At 47.9% G+C, this 19,533-nt stretch overlaps 1 protein-coding gene across 6 annotated transcripts in view; it reads right to left on the reverse strand.

Annotated features, from left to right (window-relative positions):
- Nucleotides 1–19,533, reverse strand: part of LRP1 (LDL receptor related protein 1) — a 423,359-nt gene that overhangs the window by 214,828 nt on the left and 188,998 nt on the right. The gene's annotated exons all lie outside the window — the stretch shown is intronic.

The following is a 19,533-nucleotide window of genomic DNA, read 5'->3' on the forward strand; positions in this document are numbered from 1 at the left end:
ATCACATCACACACTGTTATATTTTCAAAGGAGCGTGCAGGGTTAAAAGGGCAGAAGATCCCTGGGTTAAACAGTCAAGGCTACCCCCAAGAACCCTGGTTATTGTAACTGGGACAGGTTGCTGAAAATTCTATTAATCTCTGCCTCCTTCACAGAACTACGGTTCAAAGGGCAAGGGCAAATAACAGGCTTCATCCATACAGGGAGGGTCGTATATTGCCCTCTCATTGCCACCAAGGATACAGAGGCATTTGTACCTGCAACAGAGCATCCACCTGGAAATGCCATGCAACATTCCTCTTGTCAGCAACCATTTTCCTTCCGTGTCTACCCCTCACTGCACCACCGGAAGGCCTAATGATGCCATTACTGAAAGTCACTCTTTTGCAGTCTGTAGCAATAACATTCTAAGGCTCTATTATCCCAGTCTACCTGGTTGTTGTCTGGGCATCACTGCTGACTTAAGGGGGCCCCATTGGTTTTCAAGCAAGAGACCAACAGAGGTGGTCTGCCATTACTTGACCCCATAATACAACCCTGGTATTCCCATCCAAATAATAGCCAGGGATGATTCTGCTTAGCTTCCAAGACCTGAAAGGTTCGGGCTATCCAGGTAAAGGCCACAATCCATTAGGTTCACTGAATTCCCCATTTTCATTTTTCTAAACAAATATAGTACCACAGAATCATCGAATAAAAAAGTTAGAAGGAACCTCCTGGGTCATCTAGTCCAGGGGTTCCCAACCCCCAGGTCACGGACTGGTACCGGACCGGTACCAGGACCAGTATTGGGCTGCGGGGGGGGGGGGGAGGTGCCTCCCTCTCCCACCCCCCGCAGCGCGTTACTCACTGCTCCAGGAGCGATCGGCCGACAAAGCAGTCTATTTGTTCAAGCCTAGGCCCGGCAGGCGCAAACACACAGGCCTGCAAGCACTGCACTGCAGACAGGGGGAGGCGCCAGCGCACTGGCGAGCAAAAACGTGCAGACATAGTAGCTCTGCGCATGCGTGTTTGCGCCCACGCCTCCCTTCCTCCCCTCACGGACCGGTCCACTGCCCAAAAAAGGTTGGGGGCCGCTGATCTAGTCCAACCCCCTGCGCGATGCAGGACACTCATAACCCTATTGTTTATCCACTACAACTTGCCAATATGCTTCTATTCCTTTTCCTACACTGAAATAACAAAGGATTTTTAAAAAATCTTCCCAGTAAGGAGGTCTGGAAGGGGGGGTGGAGAATAAGGCAAGGAAAATGGCATCAATATCAGCGGGGCCTTTCAAAATGTGAACCTTCCTAGGATAATATAGTTGGACTGCATTCTTTCCAGAAAGATCATACCAAACCAGATTTGATGATGAACATACCAAGGACTAGGAAAGTCCGGAAAGCGGACTATTAAGAAGATACTGGTTTATAGATCAGTCTTTCTCAACTTTTTTTTACCGTTGACAACCCCTGAAACATTCTTCGGGCTTTGAGAAACCCCAGAAGTGGCACAATCGGGCAGAATAGGGTTGGGAAGCAGAGCTGTAGACACGCCCACCTCAGGCCCCTACTCTTCCCACCCGCTCCAGGCCCATTATTGGCCAGTTTGGGGAGGAGGGTCAACATGTATTCGTATCGCCTGACAAATATTTAATAAATTTTAAAAAATATATCAAGAGCTAACTCCCACCCATTCAGGAAACCCTTCCAGGTCTGTCAAGAAACCCTGGAGTTTCACGAAACCCTGGGGGTATAGATGCTCATACTGACCCATTGCAGTTTTGAAGGAAAACCAAAAGCAAAGCAAAATCTCTTGGTAGAAGAAGCCACATTTAAACGAATCCAAAACTGTAATCCAGATATGGTTTGAGCCAACGCCTTTCACTCTGCCCTTAAAGGTAAAGGTATCCCCTGTGCAAGCACCGGGTCATGTCTGACCCTTGGGGTGACGCCCTCTAGCATTTTCATGGCAGACTCAATACGAGGTGGTTTGCCAGTGCCTTCCCCAGTCATTACCGTTTACCCCCCAGCAAGCTGGGTACTCATTTCACCAACCTCGGAAGGATGGAAGGCTGAGTCAACCCTGAGCTGGCTGCTGGGATCGAACTCCCAGCCTCATGGGCAGAGCTTCAGACTGCATGTCTGCTGCCTTACCACCCTGTGCTACAAGAGGCTCTTCCACTCTGCCCTTAGTCTCTCTTAAAAACATTCTTGGGAGAAAAAATAATAATTTAGACAACTCCTCCTCCAGGTATAACAAGGGTTAAAAGGAATGCACAGCAGATGAAATTATGGAGCGCTCCCTTCTGTTGCCAAGTTAGCTCAAATCATTGCCTCTTTCTTGGCTGAAAGTATAAGGCAGCCTGGGGATAAAAAGAGGGAGGACAGTTTTCAATGTTAAAAAGGGAAATTGCACTTGAATTTCACTCAGCTCACTCACACACGCAGAGCGCACATCCGTTTGCGTGCATCTGTGCACACGCATGCGTGCGCATGCCATGTGTCCTAAAAGCAAGGACTTTCCGGTGATTGGCACTTTAATATTTGGGGGATTTGTGGTTCAACGAAGGGTGAACTTGAGCCTCACGGACACTGTTCTTTAGAAAAGATGCTTCTTGCCTCTCCGTTCTAGGAGGCATTTTAATAGCGGCCAGGTTGTTCCGTCTCAGGTCTTGGAAGCAGAATCTAGTTCAGGGGTAGTCAAACTGCATTCGCTGGCAGGGGCTCCTGGGAATTGTAGTCCATGGACATCTGGAGGGCCGCAGTTTGACTACCCCTGATCTAGTTCATGAGTCCCCGCTGTTTCCCCCCTCTGTGCTGCTTCAAGATTTTTCTCCCTCCTTTCTAATTTCGCAAAACAAAGGAGGAAAACAAAACAAAAATGGCAAGAGCGAAAGAGACAGCTCACTCTTGGTGGACATTTCCCAGAAACCCTGGAAAATGCTCCCAGATGGAATAGCAGACAACATTCCAGCCTGAGCAGCTGGAAGCATGGACTATAACACAGCATCTCTGCCAGCACAGAGCAGAGTCAAACGTTCACGATGGAGGGAAGGGCGAGGGATGGAAACAGACATGCAAGAAGAGTCTAGAGCAGGGATTCCCAATGCATTTCTCCCCCTGCCTTAATGGAGCATTTCTCCCCCTGCCTTAAGGGACCCAGTCACAAGCTAAGGTCCCAGATGCTTCCGTTGCCCCACACCTGAACTTGAGTTCTCCTAGGGTTTCTGCTCATGGCAAGGGCAGATCCTGCACACCTACTCCCACCTTAAACTGCTTCCTGTCTCCCCCCTCAGTCCTCCTCTGGCTTGCCTGTTAATGCAGGTGTTGATGTCACTTCCAAGGGCAGAAGAAGTAGAGTTGGTTCTTCTATGCCGCTTTTCTCTACCCGAAGGGGTCTCAAAGTGGCTTACATTCGCCTTCCCTGTCCTCTCCCGACAACAGACACCCTGTGGGGTGGGTGAGGATGAGAGAGCCCTGATATTACTGAAGAAGAAGAAGAGTTGGTTCTTAGATGCCGCTTTTCTCTACCCGAAGGAGTCTCAAAGCAGCTTATAATCTTCCCTTCCTCTCCCCACAACAGACACCCTGTGTGGTAGGTGAGGCTGAAAGATCCCTGATATTACTGAAAAATAACTGGTTCTTATATGCTGCATTTCTCTACCCGAAGGAGGCTCAAAGCAGCTTACAATCGCCTTCCCTTTCTCTCCCTACAACAGACACCCTGTGAGGGAGGTGAGGCTGAGAGAACCCTGATATTACTGAAGAAGAGTTGGTTCTTATATGCCGCTTTTCTCTACCCGAAGGGACTTCCTCTCTCCACAACAGGCACCCTGTGAGGGAGGTGCGGCTGAGAGAGTCCTGATTTCACTGCTCGGTCAAAACAGCTTTATCAGTGCTGTGGCGAGCCCAAGGTCGCCCAGCATGTGGGGGAGTGCAGTATCGAAGGCTCGCCAGATTAGAAGTCTGCACTCCTAACCACTACACCAAGCTGGCAGGAAGGTGTGGTGAGCTGGCATCGCTTCTGCGATGCCAAAAAACTGGAAAGATTATTTCAGGGGCTCCTCCATGGTCAAAAACTTGGAAAAGGAGTGGTCCAGAGACTAAGTTACAGCGATGGACTGCACTGTCCCAGAATTGCTTGTTTCAAAGATGCCTCCATGAAAGAATCTTCCAGGGCATGGAAAAATGCCTTGCCAGAGAGAAGGCTACACTAGAAGCCATCTTCTCTGACATGTAAACTTTTCCAGCTGGAGTTCCTTACCAAGAAATAGTTTAGTAAAACAAATCCAGATATCTCCGGCAGATAATCCACGCCATATGTTTTAGATAAAGCAATTCCTTCTTGACCCCGAAAGTGGTGATCAGTTAGAATACAACAGCATGCAACAAAACAGATCACACAAAGCTCCTCAAGATAAATATTTTAGGCAATCCTGTTCTACGCCCTCCATTCACAATCCCTTTCCTGGAGCGTGGGCCAAATGACACATGATTCAGGAAATCCAGCACTGGATCTCACGAGGTTTTAATTTTTTTATTGAGATACAGAATTGCAGGATGAAAATTAGACTATGACTGTAGCGCACAACATTTTTAATAATCTATTCTTCTCCCTCCACAAAACTGGGGGGAGATTATTTCAACTGGCAAGAATGGAATGAAGGGAAGAGTCAAACACATCTCATGACCACTGCTCTTCTGGTCCAATCCAGAACCTCTCTGAGGTTGCTTTTCCGTAAAATCTGGCCAATTAGCACCTTCAGATGTCTCAAGGGAAAGAAACCTTGTTTTTTTTAAGAGGGCATTTCCTTAGCTAAGCAGGTAACAGTAACAGACTTAAAACAATATTTATATACTTTTTTCTTCCTTTTTTTTGGAAGATTGAGATTGAAGAGAAGAGGTTGAAGAGAAGAGTTGGTTCTTATATGCCGCTTTTCTCTACCCGAAGGAGGCTCAAAGCGACTTACAGTCACCTTCCTTTTCCTCTCCCCACCACAGACACCCTGTGAGGGAGGTGAGGCTGAGAGAACCCTGACATTTCTGCTCGGTCAGAACAGCTTTATCAGTGCTGTGGCGTTCCCAAAGTCACCCAGCTGGCTGCCTGTGGGAGAGCAGGGAATCAAACCCAGCTCACCAGATTAGAACTGCGCACTCCTAACCACTACACCAAGGTTGACAAACAATGGCCAAGATGTTTTGAGCTAATTGTTGGGGAGGGATGGGGGGGGGAAGTATACTGGCAAACAGAATATTGTCGAACGTTGACTTTATAGATGTGGACCCACTATGGGCCTTTAGAAAAAAAGCCATTTAACTTTTAAATAAACGAATAAATACATCTCATTCAAACATGAGTTCCAAGGCATGGAAGCTATTAATCTTATTTCTTCAGTCATTTCAGCATGTGCTTTTGATGAACCAACGTGGTCTAAAACCAGCTCTCTATCCTTAGCTTTTTCAGTAATATTTTACAGTACAGTCTGAGTGATTTATAACTAGTTTGCTTCGCATGGGAAATAACCAGGGAGCCCTGAAACGTTTTCTCTGAAAGATGCCACTGGAGTCCCAATAAATATGCTACATATAACACAAAAATGACAGTGTGAAAAGCACCAACCTTCTTAATAAAATTGTGCCAGAAGCCCAGCTACATAAGAATTAGCCAATGACGAGCAGTCGAATAACCAGCAGAAGCAGGGCCACATCACCCAATGAAATGAACAGAATGCCAACTCAATGGCCTCACACAGGTTTGTTTCCTAATCTATCCTGAATAGGAGCCATTTCCTCAGGGGAAATGTTTCACTGCTTGTATGCTGTACATGTGCTTTGTATTTCCTGACTGCAAAGGAAATTGTCCTATCTTGTTTGGTGCATGGAAAATTTGGAGACTAAAGGGAGCCTCCATGCTCAAAGGCAGAACCTCTGAATACCAGTCCCAGGAAGCAATAGCAGGTGGCAGCTTTGGCCTCTATGCCCTGTTCCTTGAGAAACTGGCTGCCCATTGAGTGAGACAGGATGGTGGACTAAACAAACCACTGGTGTTATCCAGCAAGGGTCTTCTTATGTTCTTACTAGCAAGAAAGCCCATTGCAACCAGGAATGCAATGGGCGCTAGGACAGGGGACACCGGCAGGCGCAGATCTCTCTCTCTCTCTCTCTCTCTCTCTCTCTCTCTCTCTCTCTCTCTCTCTCTCTCTCTCTCTCAGGGAAGCAGGGAAGCAGGGAAGCAAGGGTCATTTGCAGTTTGGGGCTTGTTTGCAGTTTGGCAGGGCTCTCTGTGTGTCTCTCTTGGGCATCTGAGAGCAAAGTGGCTAGCGTCCAGGGAAGGAGGGCAGGAGCTGAAGAGGGAAGGGCCTGATTGGCCCTATTCCATCTGGGACAGCCAAAACACTCTCCACCCCCAGGGCTGTTTCACAAATATTAAGAGGAACAACGATGGATAAGGATATTCTCTTCTTGACACCAGCTTGCTGCCATGATACCTCAAGCAGGTCACTCCTGCACACTAGAACCTATGCCATTGGCTTGTTGCAAAGAGAAATCAGAAAGAAGGAGCCAAGTATGCCATTCTGGATTTGTACCGACATTTCTATTCTCCACGAGGATCTGACCTAACACTTGGTATTTACTTGCCAATGCTTGCTTGTAGCATGGAAAACACACAACACACAAGTATGAATTAAGAGGAGGGCACATGATGTACTGGATGAATGCAAGCAGTGCAGAGAAAGGCATTATATTATTAAAAAGTCTACGAAACCAACCTCCTGCTAAGCTTTGAAAAATTATAGGCCTAAGAAACCCAAAGCGGATTTCCACTTGAAATAGTTTGGAGGATAAGAGTCAGAAGGTAACCTGGTTCCAAATGAACGCACGCATTGTCTATGGAGCACAAGGCCACAGCAGCTGCAATCATAAACAGGAATGGTTCAGGAGATTTAGACTGAGATTAGGCCTAAGAAAGCTAGTCTAGTATACCTTTCAACAGGCTCAACAAAAGAACAAATTCAGGAATAGTCATGGCCTCAGTCTTCCAAGCCACGGGCTCTTCTAGAGCAAATATGTTCTTCCAGAAGTGACAACGGCCACAAATCTACAAAGAACTTAAAAGCAAGGTTCCCAATGTTCAGATGGTGCCTGGAAAACTCCCAGAATTACAACTGGCCTCCATATTGCATTCGGTTGAGGTCAACCTGAACGACCGCTTCCCAGGGATTTTTTGCCGAGGAACACACTGCATGGCTCCACTTTATTTACAAGCATCCACATGATGCCCATAGGTCTGCAGGGCTCCTGGAGCTTTCCTTTTTAAGCCATGGCAAAGAATACGCTTCTGCACACCGGCTGCAGGCAGAACCGTCCCTGCAAAAGTTCTACCTGCAGGCAATCCAGGTGCGTGGAGCTTAGGCAATGCCCTCAAAATGCCAGCTTCAGCTTTACCAACCTTTTAGCCCCTGATCGGGGCATTGTTTTTAAAAACGACGCAAAAACAAAACGCAGCCATAGCTCAGCTGCACGCCACGGCCCAGCTGCTGGGGGAGGGGGGGGGCTATCGAACTTTGTGAGGGCTGCAAGACTGTCATCAGGTTGGTGGCTCCACACCAAAGTGACAAGCAAGGAGGGAGGAAGTGGGGAGGACTGCCAACAGCAAGTCGTGTGGGGAATGGGGAATGGGGCATGGGAATGCCTCCCCTACGCACCTCCTTCCTATGCACTTGCTTAGTGGAGGCAGCTTTTCCCTCACAGTTGTGAGAGCAGCCTGGGGGACCCTTCAGCCTGCCACCCTCTCTCACCCTAATTTGCCTCAGCAGGCTGTCACGAGGATAAAACGCCAAAGCCCTCCTTGCGGGGAGAAGTGGGATTAAAATGTGAGTAATACCGATGGCGGCAGGCAGCAGTGAATGATGGGTGTGGTGCAGGTAACAGGTCTTTACAAGCCGGCTAGACAGAGAAACAAAGGAGCGAGAGATAAACAAGGAAAACATTCTGGAAGCACAAGTCATGGAAACTGTTTAGGGCCATTTTTGAATGCCTCCATGTGTTAAAAAAAAACTCCTAAGCAAAGAGAGGAACTTTGCCTCCGGCTGCGCCAGTTTTCAGCCAGCAGGGAGTTTTTGATGTGAAGGAGCCCTTCAAAACTGGAACCCCTCACCTGACGCTTGAAGTGGTAGAGTCCATTCTGCCTACCTCATTCTCTCCCAGATGTAAACCAGGTCTAAATCTTTCCCCTCACCATGAAATGTGAATGGAAGCCCGGCACTGAGAAGATATATGTGAAGTTGTAACAGTTCTACTACTCCTATAAATCTTTTTAGGAGTGTTATAGAGGACTTGGTTGGCAAGAAAACACTGCAGTGTAAAAACACACACACACACACACCCTTGAGTTTCCTTTACACTCCCTTCCACTCCTCCTGCACTGTTTTATCTTCCCTGCACTGCTTTCAAGAGCCAAAATTGGGGAGGAGGGAAACAGGAGTCCCTTATGCCCTTGTGCTACAGTATCCAGAAGGACTGGGCATTTTTTAAAAGCATGGTGCCATGTACCTGTGGCGGACTCAGTAACTTCAGCCCTGGGAAGATGAAAAACTTTTCCTGCTTGTAGTCAATGGTACAGTCAGCCACTGCAGTGAGTTTATAAGGGGAAAAAAACAGATTTTTACAGAATATACTGGTCCTTTTCTTTCATAGAATCATAGAGTTGGAAGGGATTTCCAGAGTCATCTAGTAGTCCAAACCCCTGCAGAACGCAGGAAATTCACAACTACTTGCCCACCCAAAGTGACCCCAATTCCGTGGCCAGATGATGACGTCCCTAAAAACAGAATCCCTGGCCAGTCTGGCCTGGAAGAAATTTGCCTTCTGATCCCAAAGTGGTGATTGGCATTTCCTTGGGCGCGCCGAAAAGGGCCACAGCAGCCAAACACTGATACATGGAATAGAATCATAAAATCATAGAGTTGGAATGGCCCATACAGGCCATCTAGTCCAACCCCCTGCATCCTAAAGCATCCAAGAAAAGTGTGTATCCAACCTTTGCTTGAAGACTGCCAGTGAGGGGGAGCTCATCACCTCCTTAGGCAGCCTATTCCACTACTGAACTACTCTGACTGTGAAAATTTTTTCCCTGATATCTAGCCTACATCATTGTACTTGTAGTTTAAACCCATTACTGCATGTCCTCCCCTCTGCAGCCAAAGGAAACAGCATCCTGCCCTCCTCCAAGTGACAACCTTTCAAATACTTAAAGAGGGCTATCATGTCCCCTCTCAACCTCCTTGTTGAGAAACAATCCCTTCTGCCCACCCACTCACAATCTGCCTGAATTCTCAGAATCGTATGATACAACGTGACACAACCTGCTATGAATACACACACACACACACAGATCCTTCACAAACTCTTCCCAATGCTTCTCTTACTGTATGGGGCACCCAAGGTTAACTCCCACCTCTTTTCTGCCAGCTTCCCGGACCTTAACCATTCACATATTAAATTGGGAAGGTTGGGCTGTGCTGATAAATAGCACTTTTTCTAGCAGATTGTTTGTAAAAATCTGGAAGTCAGGCAGCATCGAGAGTATTTTGGCACCTTGGGAAATCCAGGCTTCTGCGCTGAGCTTACAAACTGACACTAATGAGGACTTTTCTGCTGATTTTTAGCAAGACGAGAATCACAGCCACAAAGCTGGGTGCTTCTGATATCCCATTCGGAGAGGTTTGGCGTCCCAACCCTGCAATGATAGACCCGTAATTACAACTAGGAGCTCATTATAGGTGAATTGAAGTGTCTCCTGTGTTCAGCCGCTGTTGGGAGCTGGGTTGTTGGGGGGGGAGGTGTTGTTTTTGTATGGGAACTGGCTCAAGAAGCCAAACTGACTCTGGAGATAGGCAAATTTGCTAGATAGGGTGGAGGAAGAAAACTTTCTGGAGATTGAGGGGGAAGAAAAGACAGAACGGCTCCCTTTTGTCCTTGAATGTGAGCAGGCATTCTTCTCTTGCCAGGATTTCTCTGATTAGAAACAGAAGTGGTGCGTCCAGAGAGAGAAACAGGGGAAATGGAAGGAAGGTGGAAAAGAACACCTCCCCTCGCCAAAAGGAGGGAAATAATATCCCAGTCCTTCCAGATTGCAACAGATATTACAAGGACAGGCGTCTCTCTTGCTAGTCAGTCGGATTTTGCGAAGTCTCCACCCCGCTACGCTTTTTCGTTCTGCAAAGCAAAGTAAACCAGGACTGTTTTCTCCGGAAGGCCTGCTATTGTTACAAAACAAAGTCCTTCTTGACACCCACATAACTGATTTATGGAATCCAGGACCATGATGGGGTGTTCATTAGCCAGTAGCCCAGGCAGCTTTAAAAGAAGATAACTTGGAAGAAGAGGTTACTCCACTTAGGATAGCACTACATGACTGCTGAGTGGTGCACATTTGACACTTTAGCCAATACACTACACTGGGTCACCACTAAACCATAGAGGCTCACATTCATAGCAGAGAGGTCTATAGGTAAACAGAACCTCCATGTTCAGAGGCACAATACCTTTGAATTCCTGCTAACGAGAGAGGGAAGAGCAGGGGGATGGCTGCTGCTTTCAGGTGAGAGCCAGCTTGGTGTAGTAGGTAGGAGTGTGGACTTCTAAACTGGCGAGCTGGGTTTGAATCTGTGCTCTCCCACATGCAGCCAGCTGGGTGACCTTGGGCTCTCCACAGCACTGATAAAGGTATTCTGAGCAGCAAAATCAGGGCTCTGTCAGCTTTCCTCCCTCACAGGGTGTCTGTTGTGGGGAGAGGAAAGGGAAGGCGTCTGTAAGCCACTTTGAGCCTCCTTCGGGTAGAGAAAAGCGACATATAAGAACCTCCTCCTGCTCCTCCTCCTCCTCCTCTCTGTACCTTTAGGGTGGCTGGGAGGCAAGAGCCTAAGTCCTCTGGGCCCTTGACTCTTAACATGTCTCCAGCCACCCTCAGGGTATAAATAACTGCAGCAGGGAAGAGCACCCAGGGAAGGAAGTGTTGCCTATTAAAGGCTCTTTAATCAAGACGTTTAATCCTCACAACAGCTGTCCGGTATAGCTGGGTAAAAGCCAACTCACAACGTTTCTTTAAAAAGTGCAGGTAACTCACCATCACTGGAGGCTGAATTGAGAAAGTGTTATTTATTTTACTTACAGCATGCTACATGGACATCTAAGCTAGAGGTACTCTGCTTTAGAAATTTGCTTCTGAAAATAAAGGCATGATGGCATGAAGGCAGGACCTTCCAGATTACTGGAGGGAATTTGCCAACCTGTATTCAGAGAACCAGCCGAAGTTCTCAGTAATCACAAATCACGGCTGGAATTATTCCATGGGACGTAGCACTTGATGCAAACCTTGGCAGGATGACCATCCTAGAATCATAGAGTAGGAAGGGACCTGCTGGGTCATCTAGTCCAACCCCCTGCACTAGGCAGGACACTCACAACCCTATCGCTCATCCACTGTCACCTGCCACCCCCTTGAACCTTTATAGCCTCAGCCTCTCCGTCAGATGGCTCTCCAGCCTCTGTTTAAAAATCTCCAAAGATGGAGAACCCAACCCCTCCTGAGGAAGCCTGTTCCACTGAGAAACTGCTCTAACTGTCAGGAACTTATTCTGGATGTTTAGACGGAATTTAGAATCATAGAGTTGGAAGGGATCTCTTGGGTCATCTAGTCCAGCCCCCTGCACTATGCAGGACACTCACACCCCAATCGCTCATCCATTCTAACCTGCCACCCCCTTGAACCTTCACAGAATGGTTCCTTCTATATAAATATATATAGCAGTGGTGGAAAATGCTGTCATGTCACAGTCAACTTATGGCAACTCCAAAGGGTTGGTTTTTTTAAATCTGATTTTAGGCCACCTCTCTCCAAATAGTCTCAGGGTGGCTTACGACAGGGAATGAAATAGTCAAAACCGTTAAAACATGTTAAAAACATGACAGAATTTCCTATTACCTAATTACTTCCCCTCAGAATGGGACCCTAACAGGCCTGATATACATTTCAAGATGTCCCACTATGTGGCCTGGCTCAAGATGGGGGCAAATAGTTGGGTGGAAACTCCAGGTATGGGCTGGGCAGGGGGTCCATACAGATGTTAGAGGTGCGATCATCAGCCTCAAGCAAATGCCCGGTGTAAGAGAGCCATTTTGTGGGCCCTCCAGAACTTTTGAGAGTTCTGTGAAGGCCCAAATCTCTGCTGGCAGCTCATCCCACGAGGCTGGAGCCAGGGCCAAAAAGGCCCTGGCTCTGTTTGAGATCAGGTACACCTCCTTAGGGCTAGCAGGTTGGAATTAGCTGAGCGACAGATATTCAGAGGTGCTTTGTAATTGTCTGCCTTTGCGTAGCAACCATGGACTTCCTAGGTGGTCTCCCATCCAAGTACTAACGAGGGCTGACCCTGCTTAGCTTCTGGGATTTGATGAGATCAGATTACCCAGAAGAAACACAGCACTGTACCACCTGAAAGGGAACTTAACCCAAAGCAGGCTATTAATCTGGAGGGGGAGGAGGACGAGGAGGAGGAGGAGAAGAAGAAGAAGAAGAGTTGGTTCTTATATGCCGCTTTTCCCTACCCGAAGGAGGCTCAAAGCGGCTTGCAGTCGCCTTCCCATTCCTCTCCCCACAACAGACACCCTGTGAGGTGGGTGAGGCTGAGAGAGCCCTGATATTCCTGCTCGGTCAGAACAGTTTTATCAGTGCCATGGCGAGCCCAAGGTCATCCAGCTGGTTGCATGTGGGGGAGTGCAGGATCGAACCCGGCATGCCAGATTAGAAGTCCTCACTCCTAACCACTACACCATGCTGGCTCTGAGAGGGTAGCCATGTTGGTCTACAGTAAAACACCTAGAAGAAGAAGAAGAGTTGGTTCTTATATGCCGCTTTTCCCTACCCGAAGGAGGCTCAAAGCGGCTTGCAGTCGCCTTCCCATTCCTCTCCCCACAACAGACACCCTGTGAGGTGGGTGAGGCTGAGAGAGCCCTGATATTCCTGCTCGGTCAGAACAGTTTTATCAGTGCCATGGCGAGCCCAAGGTCATCCAGCTGGTTGCATGTGGGGGAGTGCAGGATCGAACCCGGCATGCCAGATTAGAAGTCCGCACTCCTAACCACTACACCAAACAGGCGTAGTAAACAGGGCACCATATTTTTTCAAGCTGGTGTAGTAAACAGGGCACGATATTTTTGCAAAGAGACAGACATTCTGGGCTGAAACTGCTCAGGAGAGAGAAATCTCTCAGCAGTTCTGTCTGAAATGGAGGTTCCTTTCACATTTTGAGAACCAAGCTGGAGTTTCCCCTTAAGAGTACACATCTTGAGCCAGTCCATGGGCAGATGTGATACGGTTAATGCAAACCACCTAGGTGAAATCTCTAATGCAAACAAGGCCCTTCTGTACAGTCTGCAGAACATGAGGTCAGGAAGGGCGCCGGTGGATTATTGGGATTGACATTCTGCATAACTCCGGGCTAAGAATTCAAGCTAGTGCTGAGCCAAACAACTGCTGCTGTTTGTAGGCAGGGCTGAGGACTCTCACTTTAATCCAGGGCTTGTGTAAACCTAAGGGCAGTTCTGCCCCTGATTTTTTTTTAAAAGATTATTATTTAATCCTCCAGTATGCTGTGATGGCTGGAGGAAAGGAAGCAAGTATACAGCATCAGTTTTGTAAGCAGCAGTGAGAACACACAAAGTGCCTTCCAAATGCACACATTTTTGAAGCACTGAGGCAGACATCATGCAGAAGAGAATCAAACCCGTAGTGGTATCTGGCTGTTTGTTTGTTTTTTAATGCACTGCTAAAAGCAGTTCTGTAAAAGTTCAAGTTTGCTAAACCGCATGGAACTGAATGTTTTATAGATTTACAAATGCACATGAGGCATCCCTTATTCCAAGCACATCGACCTTAGCACGGAAAACAGCCAGTTTTGGACCCTTTGCGGTCAGGCCATTTGGCCCTCTGCAGATCTGTATCCCTGAGGAAAGCAGGGCCTGCTGGTTTGTTTTGAGCAGAGAAGTACGGGGAGGATGCCAGTCAATAAACAAAGAATCTAGAGCAGCTTTTCCTCCTTTTTATAAAAAAAAGCAGAAAATACTGAAATTCTGCTTTTGAAAAAGCAAGAAAAAACATGATGACTGGTCCATAAGAGCATCTATAATCAACTTTTCCACACTTGACAAAAAGGAACTGAATGTGGGTTTTGACTCCCTTGAGAAGCACTGGGTTGGATCTTAGGATTCCCTTCCACTGAGGAGGCCTCACTCCAGAAAAAGGAGCCCCTTTCCCTGTGCACATTTCCTTCCTCCACAGCAAGATTCCCCACTTAGCAGAAGGGAAAACAATGTGCTGGTGTTCTACTTTTAACTGCCCATTTACGCATGCCAAGCAGAAGATGATTTCTAAGGGTCGGCAGAGACCTCAGTGCCATCTACATTTGTGTAATTAATATAATTTACTTGGGTCACAGAACTGATCTTCCTCTTAGTCCACAATTCTGCTTTATTTATTACCTGTAAAACGGAGCTCTTCTGCCAGGTCTTTGGTTGAGGCCGGGACAGATAAGATCAAGGCCTCTCCCTAAGCTAAATGGGTCATCTTTTCCCTCACCGCAGCCAGGGTGTTTTGGAGTGGGGGTGGGAGGGGGGAGGAGGATTTTATCACCACCAGAATAGGTTGATTTTAAGCTGCAAGGTTGGGGTTTTAAAGGGTATTCTACTGGGGAATACTTTGTTTCCTGCCATGAGCCTCTCATGGGAGTGGCAGACTAGAAATTAAAGAAGCAAACAAACAAATAATTCAATAATTAAAGCGGAAATGTATACAGCCAGCACTGCACAGGCATTGGCTGTGTGGCATTCTGCATTGTCCAAGCAGTACAGGGGGGGGGGGTGGAAGGGGGGGCACAGGTGCTTCCTGTGACTTAGGCTCCAAGGTACAGCTGCACACAGAAGAAGCACCAGTAAAACCACGATGAATCTCAAGGGCAAAAAGTTGAAAGCATGATGAGTCAGGTCATCCACATGCCAGTTCCTTGAAGGAAAAAAAAGAAAAGGGGGGGGGGGGGTAAAAATGAGAAAACAGCCAGCCAGGAATTCTAAAATATGCAATACAATGAGTCACTGCAATTTTACAGTAGGGAGAAGTTATGCAGGGGGAGCTATTTTTGGCCAGCCGCTTTGATGGCAACGTCAGTGGCACCCAGCCAGCTGCATACAGGTGTTGTCAGTAACTGGCCAACTTGTCATCTTGGAAGAAAACTGGCTGGCCCTGGGACAAGAAGAAAAAATCAGATCTGTCTGAGTTAGAAAGCTACGTGGCAATTGCTACCATCGCCTCAGAACAGAACTAATTCGTATTTCAATCCTCCTAGCCTGTGCAAAGAAGAAGAAGAGTTGGTTTTTATATGCTGCTTTTCTCTCCCTGAAGGAGTCTCAAAGTGGCTTACATTTGCCTTCCCTTTCCTCTCCCCACAACAGACACCCTGTGAGGGAGGTGAGGCTGAGAGAGCCCTGATATTCCTGCTCGGTCAGAACAGCTTTATCAGTGCTGTGGTGAGCCCAAGGTCACCCTGCTGGCTGCACGTGAGGGAGTGCAGAATCGAACCCGGCATGCCAGATTAGAAGTCCGCACTCCTAACCACTCCACTAAACTGGCAAAGGTACCATCCCAAAAGGCTGGCTGGTTTGCCAAGGACTAAATGAATCCGTATGCCAATAAAGGTATTCTGATTCTGACTACAATGAATGAAATTCAAATGTGTAACATGCATACTGACCCAAAGCTCTGGATCATCACATTCACAAAGTTAGTGTGAGGCTGTGGGTAATGCTGTCTTGGCCTGTACCAACATAGGCATGCCCCCCAAAATCGCAAGTGGCCATACTCCTACTGTACACTACATTGGTCAGTCCACTCTTGGAGTACTGGAACACGACTGCCCCAACCCCTGCAGGTTCCTCTAACCAGGAAAGAACAGCTAGAAAAATTCTAAATGGGCATTTTGTAGCTGACCTCAACAAAGGAGAAGTCCTGTCGGAATCCTCATACAAGCACCTGCTTCACCTGAAAGGTGCTTCATTCCCACCGCAGCCAGCCAGGCTGTCATTTAGCTCCCATAAGTCTGCTTTCTTCCAGCCCCTCCCACCCAGCCAAAAAGACAGGTGCAAAGCAGCATTTGAGTGAGACTTAGACATGGGCGAATTAGTTCGGACAACCCCAAAGTACCTGAGTCAATGCTTTTTTGACCTGTCTGAGCCAAACCCCTGCCTGACCAACCATAGTCCCTGGCCCAAGTGCAGCCTGGGAACGACAGAAGAAAAAGGGGAGGTTTTCCTTCTATCTTCTCTACTTTTCTCCACCCTAAGGAGTTTAAATGTGGTTTACAATCACCTTCCCTTCCTCCTCTCCCCACAACAGACACCCTGTGAGGTAAGTGGGTCTGAGAGAGTTCTGAGAGAACTGTGACTGCCCCAAGGTCACCCAGCAGGCTTCAGGTGGAGGAGCGGGGAATCAAACCCGGTTCTCCAGATCAGAGTCTGCGTCTCTTTACCACTAAAAGCATCCTTGACACCTGCTGGAGATTCTGAACCTGCAGGCACAATTCCCTAAAGTAGAAGCCATAAAGAAATGCCTCCGAAAACCTCACTACCAGGAAGCATCCCTGCAGACCTACTCAGGATAAGCACACAAACATAAGCAGTTCTAATTTTTCCATGACACCAGCCTGTAGAATGAGATGGAATGGCAGAGCAGGTGTCTTGGCCAGAAAGATATTCAATCACCATCTCAAGGACACATTTATATTTGTCCTGGGTCATCTACAACTTTTACTGTGCAGCTCAGGGATAGTTTCTCCTACGACTTCAGAGGGCAGACGGCCCCCCAAGATCAAAGGGAAGGCACTGGAGGTATGCCCTTCCCATGTCCCTTCCCAGATTCAAAGGATTCAAAGGCCAGAGGCAGCCCCTTGGAAACAGAGAGGAAGAAAAAAAGAATAATTTGACTTCAGCTTGTAAGGAGAAAAGGGGAAAAACTAGAAAGAATCTCGAAGCAAAAAAAAAAGGAACAAAGCGGGTTAAAAAGACCATTCCAGCTAATTAGAGAGCACCCCTTCCAAGACCAAACAGGGTACGTTTTCAAACTAATCTCCCTTCCTACGCTTATAATTATACGCAGCCCCAACGTTCGGGGCAAACCCAGACATGACGAGCACAAACACTGCTCTTTAAATGCCGGTTTGTACTAAAAGCACAGAGCGCGGAGGTAGGGGAAGATCCGATCTAAGCGGCAAAAAAGGAATATGCAGATGAGGAACGCCGGCTCCTTCTTCCTCGCTGACTGCTTATCCTCCCATCCTACCAGGCACTCTTGCCCCCAAGCATACATGTTGTTTACAGCCCCGCTGGTCCAAAAGTAAAGCTGCCAAAGACACAAACGCAATCAATGTAATGCCTTTTGTAAGGACCAGCCTTACAAAGAGCCTCTTGTGGCGCAGAGTGGTAAGGCAGCAGTCATGCAGTCTGAAAGCTCTGCCCATGAGGTTGGGAGTTCGATCCCAGCAGCCGGCTCAAGGTCGACTCAGCCTTCCATCCTTCCGAGGTCGGTAAAATGAGTACCCAGCTTGCTGCTGGGGGGTAAACGGTTATGACTGGGGAAGGCACTGGCAAACCACCCCGTATTGAGTCTGCCATGAAAATGCTGGAGGGCATCACCCCAAGGGTCAGACATGACCCGGTGGTTGCACAGGGGATACCTTTACCTTTAAGGACCGACCAAGGACACATAAGCAAAGGAACTCCAGAGCTTGCAGTCCATTTTGTGTGCTTTTCTCCCAGCCAGGCTTTGTATCAGACATGACTTTGGGGCACGAACAGGGAAGAATTAAGTAATGAGCAACTGGGGGGGGGGGTAAGCTGAAAATGTGGAAGACGGCCACAGCCACAAAAAGGAAGCAGGTTCACCACCCTGCACTGACAAACCTCTTTTTTCTCTTGCATTCTGACAACCACATCTCCCACTGGGGGGGGGGGGGGGGAGCAGACCTGGATTAAAGAGAAGGATCCATTACTGTTGTGTTTAACGTAACGAATCGGGCTGTTGTGTGCTACAGATCACATCTAGAACTTTTACAAAGAGGAAATCAAAAGAAGCCACTCTTTAAATAAATCGACACCGTGTTCTTGAAACCAACAATGGAGGTCTCTAAGCAGCCATAGTCACACACTTCCATGTAAATTAACGTAACATAGGTACAATCCCGCTAGATCAGCGGTCCCCAACCCCCGGTCTGGAGACTGGGACCGGTCCGTGGATCAATTGGTATCGGGCCGTGGCTCGTCCTCGTCCTCCGCCCCGGCTGCTACCTCGGGGGCTGCCCTGCTACTCTGGCACCGGCTCACCTTTGGTGCTCTCCAGCGGCCGCCATGGCTGGGGCTCACCCTCGGCATGGCACTGCGCAGCTGCTGCAGGCAGCGCCCCCCAGTGGGCGGCGGGAAGTCAGGGGCACTGGCAGGAAAGCAAGTTAAGCAGGGGCTCAAGCAGTGGTGAATACCCCCCCCCTACCCGGGCTTCAGTAAAATTGTCAAGCGTTGACCGGTCCCCGGTGATAAAAACACAGCAAGTTCATTGAGTCCAGCACCCCGTTTCTCACAGGGGTGCCAGGTGCCTTGTGGAAGCTACCAGCAGAGGACGAAATCGACGGGTCCGTTCCGTATTCCAGCAACTGTTACTGAAAAGCAGGCTGCCTCTGGAAACGGAAATACCATTTAGCTATTACAGTGAACAGATGTTCGTGCAATGCAATGTCATGTTTGAAAATTTCCCCGGCAACTGTAGCTGCCATCCAAAGCAGCAAGAAGAGATGGTTGTTCTTCCAAGAGCTGGGAATTGGCACCGTTAGCTGTGAGTGGAGGTCTTGCTTTAGTTCTCTGGAGCCTTTGCACTAAGAGAGCTTGGCATGAGGGTTGGCACAGGAGAAGTCTGGATGTTCACCTTGAAATGAACACAGCCATTCGTGCATCTTCCACTTTCTATTCCGCATGAACCATATTCTCATGTGGCACAAACACCACATTGAGAAGGGGTAGAGCAGTTGGCTTGAAATTCAACATTAAGAAAACGAAGATCACGGCATCCAGCACTCTCAATTCCTGGCAAATAGATGGGGAACAAATGGAGGTAGTGACAGATTTTATTTTCATGGGCTCCAAGATCACTGCAGATGGGGACTGCAGCAAAGAAATTAAAAGACACTTGCTCCTGGGGACGAAAGCTATGGCAAATCTAGACAGCATCCTAAAAAGCAGAGACATCACCCTGCCAGAAAAAGAGCTTCTAGTCAAGGCTATGGTCTTCCCAGTTGCAATGTATGGCTATGAAAGTTGGACCATAAGGAAGGCCGAGCGTCAAAGAATTGAGGCTTTTGAACTCTGGTGCTGGAGAAGACTCTTGTGAGTCCCTTGGACTGCCAGGCGAACAAACCGGTCAGTCCTAGAGGAGATCAGCCCTGACTGCTCTTTAGAA

This window comes from Paroedura picta, chromosome 3 (assembly GCF_049243985.1).
Source record: "Paroedura picta isolate Pp20150507F chromosome 3, Ppicta_v3.0, whole genome shotgun sequence".
NCBI classification, from domain to species: Eukaryota; Metazoa; Chordata; class Lepidosauria; order Squamata; family Gekkonidae; genus Paroedura; species Paroedura picta.